The sequence below is a fragment of the Zalophus californianus genome, chromosome 4 (genome assembly GCF_009762305.2).
Source record: "Zalophus californianus isolate mZalCal1 chromosome 4, mZalCal1.pri.v2, whole genome shotgun sequence".
In the NCBI taxonomy this organism is placed as follows: domain Eukaryota; kingdom Metazoa; phylum Chordata; class Mammalia; order Carnivora; family Otariidae; genus Zalophus; species Zalophus californianus.
In genome coordinates, this window is record NC_045598.1 from 139,576,383 (window position 1) to 139,585,670 (window position 9,288).

At 38.1% G+C, this 9,288-nt stretch overlaps 1 non-coding gene across 1 annotated transcript; it reads right to left on the reverse strand.

The window, feature by feature from the left end:
- Positions 1-556: 556 nt before the first annotated feature.
- LOC113917525 lies at positions 557-711 on the reverse strand. The gene has a single exon (XR_003518265.2). It is a non-coding gene; the product is annotated as a small nucleolar RNA SNORA62/SNORA6 family (small nucleolar RNA).
- Between the last annotated feature and the right edge of the window lie 8,577 nt (positions 712-9,288).

Genomic DNA, 9,288 nt, shown 5'->3' on the forward strand with positions numbered 1-9,288 from the left:
GAAGACCAGCTTAAGACCACTCAGTGGTTGTTCCTACCCATTCAGTGGCCTGAGCAGTGGGAGCTGCAGACCAGTCTTCACTGGCCGGCTGGGTGCTCCAGTCTTCAGTAGGGAACTGCTGAATAGGCACCGAGGGCACCTGCATGCCTTCAGACCAGTCTGCGACTTCAGGCTGAGTAGCAGTCAACTCAGGAGCTGGAGCTGTCCATTCACCCTGAAATTCCTCCTTGGTACACAGCCTTTTCAGCAGCGGCCTGCTCTTCCTTTTCAATCTCTTCAGGATCTCTGTAGAAGTAGGGATCAGGCATGACCTCCCATGGGTGTTCTCGGGAAATGGTGCCACGCATGCGCAGAACTTCCCTGGCCAGCATCCACCACAACAGACCCACTGAGTGAGCTCCCTTTTTAGGACCTTATAGCAGAATTCATCAAGTTGCTCTGAAAATCGAAAAGGCCCAGTAACGTTTGAGGCCCAAGCAGTTAAGAAATACGGAGAAAAGAAAACACAGACGATTTAAAAAATGATTTCTCCTTAAAGATGACACATCTGAATTTTATTTGTAGCAAGAATTACTATCAAACTCCACTCATTGGGCCAGAGACCCCTGTGGTGTTAGTGAAAAGACTTGCCCCTCGTGTAGCACACTACCTACACTTGTGAGTTCATCGGCCAGCCAGCGGCCTCAACTCCAAGCTCTAACAATGTGCAGAGTATTTTATTCTTTTTGATTCTATTTTAAATTAATTGCTTATTTACTTTCATTTTAAGGATGTTCTTTGCTAGTATAGAGAAATACAATTAAATTTTGTATATTGACTTTGTATCCTGAATCTTGAGGAATTTGTTTGTTAGCTCTAATAGTTTTTTAATGGACTTACTGTGTGTGTGAAATTTGAAAAAAGAAAAAACAATAGAAAAATAATAGAAAAAATAATAGAAAATTATCTTTAATTCTTCCAGTGCAATATGGACGCAGTGTATTATTATTTTTCCTGCTTAATCTCTCTTGTTAGAATCTACACTACAGTGTTAAATCAGAATGACAAGAACAGACATCTTTGTTCTGTTCCTGGTCTTAGGGGAAAAGTATTTAGTCTTTCACCACCAAAAATGATGTTAGCTGTGTGTTTCACATAGATGCCCTTTATCAGGTTGAAGAAGTTCTCTTCTAAGTTTGTCGAGTGTTTTTATCATGAAAGGGAGTTGAATTTTGTCAAATGCTTCTTCTGCCTCCATTGAGATAATCATATTTGTTTTTCTCCTTTTTCCTTTTATTCTATTTTTATTAAAAATTTTTTTTTCTTCTTTTAGGAGAGAGAGCATGAGAGAGAGAGAGCACAAGCAGGGGAGAGGGGCAGAGGGAGGGGGAGAAGCAGACTTCCTGCTGAGCAGGCAGCCCCATGAGGGACTCTATCCCAGTACCCTGGGATCATGACCTGAGCCGAAGGCAGACAGATGCTTAACCGACTGAGCCATCTAGGCACCCTTATTTTTTAAAAAAGATTTATTTTAGAGAGAGAGAGAGAGCACAAGTGTGGGGCAGGGGCAGAGGGAGAAAGAAAGAGAAGAGACTCTGCACTGAGCATAGAGCCCAACATGGGGCTCAATCTCCTGACCCCGAGATCATGACCTGAGATGAAATTAAGAGTCAGACACTCAACCAACTGAGCCACCCAGGCACCCCTTCCTTTTTCCTTTTAATATGAATGATTTTGTATTGAACCACCCTTGTATTCCTGACAAGTCCCACTTGGTCTTATAATTCTTATATGTTGCTGAATTTAATTTGCTCATATTTTGTTGAGGACTTTTCAATCTGTATTCATAAGAGATATTGGTCTATACTTAGAGTTCTTGTGATATTTTTGTCTGATTTTGGTATTAAGGTAATACTAGCTTTATGGAATGAATTGAAAAGTGTTCCCTTTACCCAATTTTTTGGAAGAATTTGAGAAGGCTTGATATGAATTCTCTTTGGATGTCTGATGGAATTCACCAGTGAAGCAATCTGAATCTATCTGAGTTCTATTTGACTCTTGGTGGTACTTTAAAATTACTCACTAGATTTTACCATTTGTAATAGTTATCTAGTGCTGCCATAACTTATTACCACAAAGATTGTGGCTTAAAACAAAACAAATTTATATCTTAAATGGCTCTATAGATAAGAAGTTTGAGACAGATCTCACTGAGCTAAAATCAAGGCACAGGCAGGGCTGTGTTCCTTTCTGTAGGCTCTGGGTGAGAATAAGTTTCCTTGCCTTTTCCATACTCTACAGAATGTCCACATTTCCTCATGGTTCTCTTCTTTCACCTTTGAAACCAGCCTTGACATATCAAGTTCTTTTTGCACTGCAACCCTTTGATCTTCCTTCCATAATCACATTCCCTCTAATCAACCTCAACTGGGAGAGGGTCTCTATTTTTGAAGACTCATGTAATTAGGTTGGGCCCATTTGATTAAATCCAGATAGTCTTCCTGTCTCAAAATCCTTCATCTTAATCACATTTGCAAAATCCCCTTTTTCATGTAAGGTAACTATTTACAGTTTCCAGGGATCATGGGATCATGATATGGACATCTTGGGGGCGAGGACATTATTTTGCCAACCACACTTTCAAAAGTCTATTCAATTTTACACACATTAATTTATGCAGCTTCTTAAATTAGTCCAAAGGACTCTTTAGTTGAAGAAATATGCAATTATACTGTCTTTTGTGATTACCTACATAATCATCTTTATGAACACTCTTTTTTATTTTTTTTAATGTGTGTCTATTTCAATTACTGGCTGATGCTAACTGCTTCCAGCATGAAGAACTTCTTTTGGTAGTTCTTGTAAGGAAGATCTCTTAGGAACCTTATAATCAGATATTATCTGAGAATATCTTTATTTCACCTTCTTTTTTGAATGATAATTTTATTAGCTGTAAGACACTTGGTTGACTTTTTGCATTTTGAAAATGTGATCCCACTGCTCTCTGTTCTCCATTGTTTCTAATGAGAAGTCAGATATAAATCTTATTGCAATGCTTTGTACATGATATGTTGTTTTTCTCTTGTTGCTTCCAAGATATTCTCTTTGTCTTTTAACACTTCAACTGTGGATCTCTATGAATTTATTATACTTAACGTTTGTTAAGTAACATTCTCCAACAAATTAAGGAAATTTTCAGACATTATTTCTTCAAATATTTTTTTCTCTTTCCTCCTTTTAAAAATTGTTTTGGTATTCTCATTACATGTATGTTGATATGTGTAATGGTATCGCACATTTCTTTCAGGTTCTGTTCAATTTTCTTCATTGTTTCTGCTTTCTGTTCTTCATATTGCATGATGTCCTTTGATCTCTCTTAATATTTGTTGATTCTTTCTTCTGCCAGTTCCAATCTGCTTTTGAGCCTCTCTAGTAAAGTGTTAATTTCGGTCATTGTACTTTTCAAGTCTAGAATTGCCTTTTGTTTTTTAAATAATTTCTATCTCTTCATTGATATTCTCTGTTTGATAGTAAATTGTTATTATACATGTTTTTGATTCTTTATGCATGGTTTCCTTTAGTTCTCTGAACATATTTATAATCAATGTTTGAAATCCTCATCTGCTCAGTTCACCATCTGGACTTTTTCAAAGGCGATTTCTGTTTTCTGCTTTTCACCCCTGAGTATGGTTCACATTTTCCTGGTTCCTTGCATATCTCCTAACATTTTGTTGAAAGCTAGACATTTTAGATAATATATTGTAGCAACTGATCCCCTAGAAGTGTTATTGTTTGGTGTTGGTCATTTGTTTATTTACTTAGTGACTTGACTTAACAAATTCTGTAAAGTCCTTTCCCCCTGCCATGTGCAGCCTCTGACGTCCCTGCTAAGATAATGATGATGATGTTGATGATGATTGCTCTTTATTTATCTTTTATCTGAGCTACTTAGGAGAAGCTTCTGGATTGGCATAACATTTTATTGGTTAAAGTTATTCTTAAGCCCCCTTGGTCAGTTATATTTTTATTCTTTACTGTTGGTATGCATGTGTGCTTAAAGGCTCCTATATCAGTTCAGGGACTTTTTATGCTCTTCGTCCCCTTGTTAGTCTGGGACTAGGGCATGCACATAATCTTCCCCATGCTTCCAGCATGACTGTGTTATTATTTTAAATTTTGGCTGAGTCAGAAGATTATTGTTCACTCAGTATTTGGTGAGAAATTGTATTTAAGCACTGCCAAAAAAATAAAAAATCAGACATAGGTAAGGAGAAACTTTTTTTTTTAAGATTTTATTTATTTGAGAGAGAGAGAATGAGAGATAGAGAGCACGAGAGGGAAGAGGGTCAGAGGGAGAAGCAGACTCCCCGCTGAGCAGGGAGCCCGATGCGGGACTCGATCCCGGGACTCCAGGATCATGACCTGAGCCGAAGGCAGTCGCTTAACCAACTGAGCCACCCAGGCACCCCAGGAGAGACTTTTTTGATGGGATTATTGCAAAGGGGAGGAAAGGGACTGTTGCAATAGGGAGAATGCAACAACTATAGCAACCAGGGCTGAACAAAAATAATTTTTCTTTTATAGGGAGGAGGAAACAAGGCTAGAAATAAGTGAATGTGGATAGGTGGGATGAAAGGGTAGAACAATGAGAGGGCAGATCAGAGAATTTTCCCGATGTCAGCCTATATTCAGCATGTTTAGGAGACCTTGTATGCTGGCTCAGCCCAAGGGTAGGCCGAAGTTCAGGAGTAAGTGGTAAGGAGAGAAATTTAACCAAAGTTGGTTAACAAGTATTTTGTTCTGGATTAATCAGTGAGGACAAATAGTTTGGCAAATATTTATGAGGCACAGAATGGAAATTTAGACTGTCTTTGTCTGGTCTTGTCATAAGTAAACAACTGTGTCTTATGGGAAAGTGTATTTCTTTGTAGTAAGCCATTTCCAGAACACAAAGTGTGGAGAATTTCTTTAACCATGACTCAGAGGACCTCAGTAAAACTCAAACTTGTCAGCCCCTGTTGCCATTCCGAGTTTTGCCCTGTGTCGATGGGACTGTGTGTCATTTGGGAATGCTTTCAAGCTGCACCCCACCCCCCCTTTCTGCTCTGCTTATTCTGCATAGGTGTAGCTTAGTGCATGTGCAAAGCCTTCCTGTTCCCTAGAGTTGACTGTGATTACAGAAAGACTATTCTGGGCTCTTTCTTTCCTTGGTTCTTTCTTTTAAACATCTGGCCTCTCTGTAATTTTGTTTGTATTAGACTTACCAGCCTCCTTATAATTGCTCTCCATAAAGATATCCATTGTTTTTGACAGCACTCTTAGGCATGGAGTTCTCGATTTCCTGTTACAAATAAAGTCAGTCTCCATAGGCAGAGCTGAGGAGCTCTTCATCCTTATGGCCTACCTTTCCACCTGGGCAGAACTACTGTGCTACTGTACTGGAGCTTGGAGTAGAAATTTGTTATTCCCAAGTGACATCTGTAATTGACTAGTCGGCACAGGAGTGTGTGCATGGCACGCCCTGGTCTTCTTGGCTTGCCCCTCTGGGCTTAGAATCTTCACCCTACCAGTGTGCTGGGGCAGAAGTGATCGACCCCAGTATCCACCACCCCCTCCACCTGGGACAGAATTGGGGTGAGATGGGAAAAGAGAGACCAGGATCATCTTTGCAACACCTGCCTGGAACAGAGCTTCTACAGGGGCCAGGGGAGGGCGACAGTGGTAAGGGATGAGAAATGCCAGCACTTGCCCCTCCTGGGATGATATATATTCTGGGAAAGAGGGAACCCTGTCTTCTTGGCTACAAGTGCCTAGGGTAGAGCTTTTATAATGTGGAACTGGGGAGTAAAGGTGGATAATGAAATGATGAAATGAAACCAAATTGTACAGACTCTCCTTGTTCTTACCAATATTTAGTAATTTTTTGCATGAATTTGTATGCATTTTCTGTGTATCCTTATGACAATTTTCAGAGACTTTAAATGATTGTTTTTTTTTTTTTAATTTTCTCCACTTTGTTTTTTAGCTTTTTTCTGGGGGGAAGATCCACCAAGTTCTTTGCTCCATTCTTTTAGGTGTAGTTTACTTTTACTCTGGTTTCTTCTCTTTTTTTTTTTCCACTCTCTAGCCTCTCTACTTTTATTTAGGCGTCCTCAAGTTTTTACCTCTTTCAAACTCTTCCCAAATTACATAGAGATCTGCCAGCTTCCCTATTCCAGGTCAGAACATAGCTTTCCCATGACTTCTTTTTTGTGTTGACTATTGATGGACATTCATAGGTAATGGGTCTTTTAACTTTTCAGAATTCTACACGAAAATATTTATTTCTAGCCATAAACAGAACCACTGGGCATCCATATGTCTCAATAATTCATTGTTGTAAATATCCTTTATGCCTCTCTGTTTTTTTGCACTCATATGCTTGCCTCCATGTATTCTGGTTAGAATGTAAATTTCTAGATTACAGAAACCAGATCTACCTCGTTTTCTTGGTGCAATGGCTCCCACAGTGTCATAAAATAAACTCAGTGTTAAATGCCTAAATTAAATTATGATTATGTTCAAACTAACATGGAGCATGAAGGTAATGGAAAGAATCTTTCACACCAAGTCAGAAGATCTGGCCTCAAGAAGAAATAGGTTCAGAGCATAACAGTCAGCTTCCTCATCAAAAATGGACTCATTCACCATTCATTTAATACAGATTTCCTGAACATTTATCATAGGAATAATAATTGCTCTACCTTTCTCACAATATTATGGTGATTTTCCAAATGAAATAATGATTATGAAAGGTTTTCTTTTTTACAACTATTAAAATGTATAGATGTAAAATTTTGACTCCAATTACAATGTGTATGGAGGGGTGGTTTTTACACTACCAAGCAATTTTCTGACATCAGCTGTGTGTCCTACAGTTCAACTCAGTTCTGACACATCTACTTGGAGATCTCACAGGTTAAGGGCTCAGTTCTACAAGACTGCTCCCTCTTTTCAGATGCCAGTTGCAAGCTTAGGTTGTCACCTTTGCTTCTATAGACCAGAGGTTTGAACAACAACTGGCTTCTTGGGTTCAATTAATTTGTTAGAGTGCTCACAGAACTCAAGAGACACATTTTACTTACTAGATTACTGGTTTATAAGCCAGATGGAAGAGATGAATAAGGCAAGGTGTGGGGAAAGGATACCGAGTTTCCTTGTTCTCTGAGTGCGCCACTCTCTCCAAATTACCATGTGTTCACAACCAGGAAGCACTTGAAAACCCCTCCTTCTGGATTTTTAAGGAGGCTGGATTGATTAAATCACTGGCCATTCGTGGTTGAACCCAATCTCCAGTGCCTCTCCCCTCCCTGGAGGTCTGGGGGTGGTCTGACATGACAATGAGCCCCCATTCTTAGGTGCTTTCCAAAAGTCACTTCATTAACATAAACTCAGTTGTAGTGGAAAGGAGCTTGTTGTGAATATCAAGACACTTTTATTGTTCTTACACTTAGGAAATTCCAAGAGTTTTAGGAACTGTGCCAGGAATAGGGAAAAAGATCAACTATATATTTCTTATTATACATCACATATCACAAAATGTAAGGTTATCTCATTCATCACAATTGTTTTCAATGATATATAGTACTCACGACAGCAATCAAAATTAGTATTTGCTGGCTGCAATCTAATTGTTTACTATCTTTACACACAATTTGAGATTATAAAGAAAGCCAGATTATTAAAAACTATGTATAAAACAAAACTCACAATATACCAAATGTTCCAGCCATGTTATGAAATATCTCTGCCCATTGATCACTTGCTATTGTATTATGAAAATATAAAGTAATATGTAAGAAAAGACACCGTCAGAGGAGACCTGAGTCAGACATCAATACACTTTGTAGCCTTAGGTAAGTTATTCAAGTTTCAATCACATTCTCTTGAGGTGTTATAGTACTTGTCTAGTCTAATTTGCAGGATGGTTCTGAGAATCAAATGAAATTTGTGTGAAAAGATATTGAAAAGTCAAAAGTATTATACAAGCCATAGGTTAGTCACTAACAATATATTCAGTGGAGTTATACAGTTTTCAGAGCAAAGCTGCAAACTAAATAGAAACCGTATTAGAAGCCCAGAGAAGTATTCCCTTGTTCCTGAATGGATAAACTCTTAGCTTCCGGGTGATAATAAAGAGAGAGTAAAGCCAGCATGTCTGAGAGGACACCTCTAATAAAACAACTGTAGGCATGAAGAGAGGGGCCCGGGGCAAAGCACTTAGGGCCAGAGGCATTGCTGTGTTACTCTGGAATGCACGCAGTCCATAGTGGAATAAGATTTTGGCAGAGGATGAGATTAATTTGTGTGTACATTCCTGCTGGATATGTGACATTTCTGTTCATTACTAGCCCACTTGGTAAATTTGATTACTGCTGTGGCCAGACAGTCTCTGACAAAAAAAAAAAAAAAGAAAACAGATGAGCCAAAGACCTTTGATATATTAGAGTACAATAAATGACAGCAGGAAATAAACCATTGTCTGAGGGGTGTGGAAGAATAAATGGTTAGCACATGCCCTGACAAGTTCTTCCGCTGCTTGAAGAATTTCACACTGGCATTTCACAAAGACAGAGTTAATTTCTTGGAGGAATAAAATATTTTCACACTATTTTCCCTAAAGAACAGTTAATTGGGAAGGGTGATACAAGTCAATAATAAATAAATAATAATGATAGCTCTTAACTAATATTAGCTTAGAATTCATGTATATTTTCATTTAATCATTACAGTAATCCAGATAGGTATTAGAATCTCCATTTTAGAGCTGAGTGGGGTTTACATGCCTAGACTAGTGTCACACAGCTAATAGGTGGTGGATCAGAATTCAGACCTAGATGATTCTAAATCTAGATGTCATGTTCTTTGCCTCCATGCTTCATTCCCAACACCAGTCATTAAACTGGTGTTTCTTCAGGTCAAAATTTTCACTGGTTTACTGAATATCTTTCGGAGGAAATCATGACTGTATGTTTAATAAATCTTGGACAAAATTTAAAAAAGTTGAATATTCTGTGTTATTATATAGTAAATTTCCTATTCGTGAAATTCAGACATCTTTACATCATACTGACCATGTGAGTAAATGAATAACAATATTAAGTGCTTAAATATAAAATTGCATCTCTGAAAAATATTAGTCAGATCTAAGGGTCAAATTATTCTTTTATACCCAAATGTTTAAGTCACTTGTACTCTTAAATGTACTAAAACAATAAATACACCAACAGGGTATGAGGAAATCTTATCATTAAGCTTCATTTTTAAATT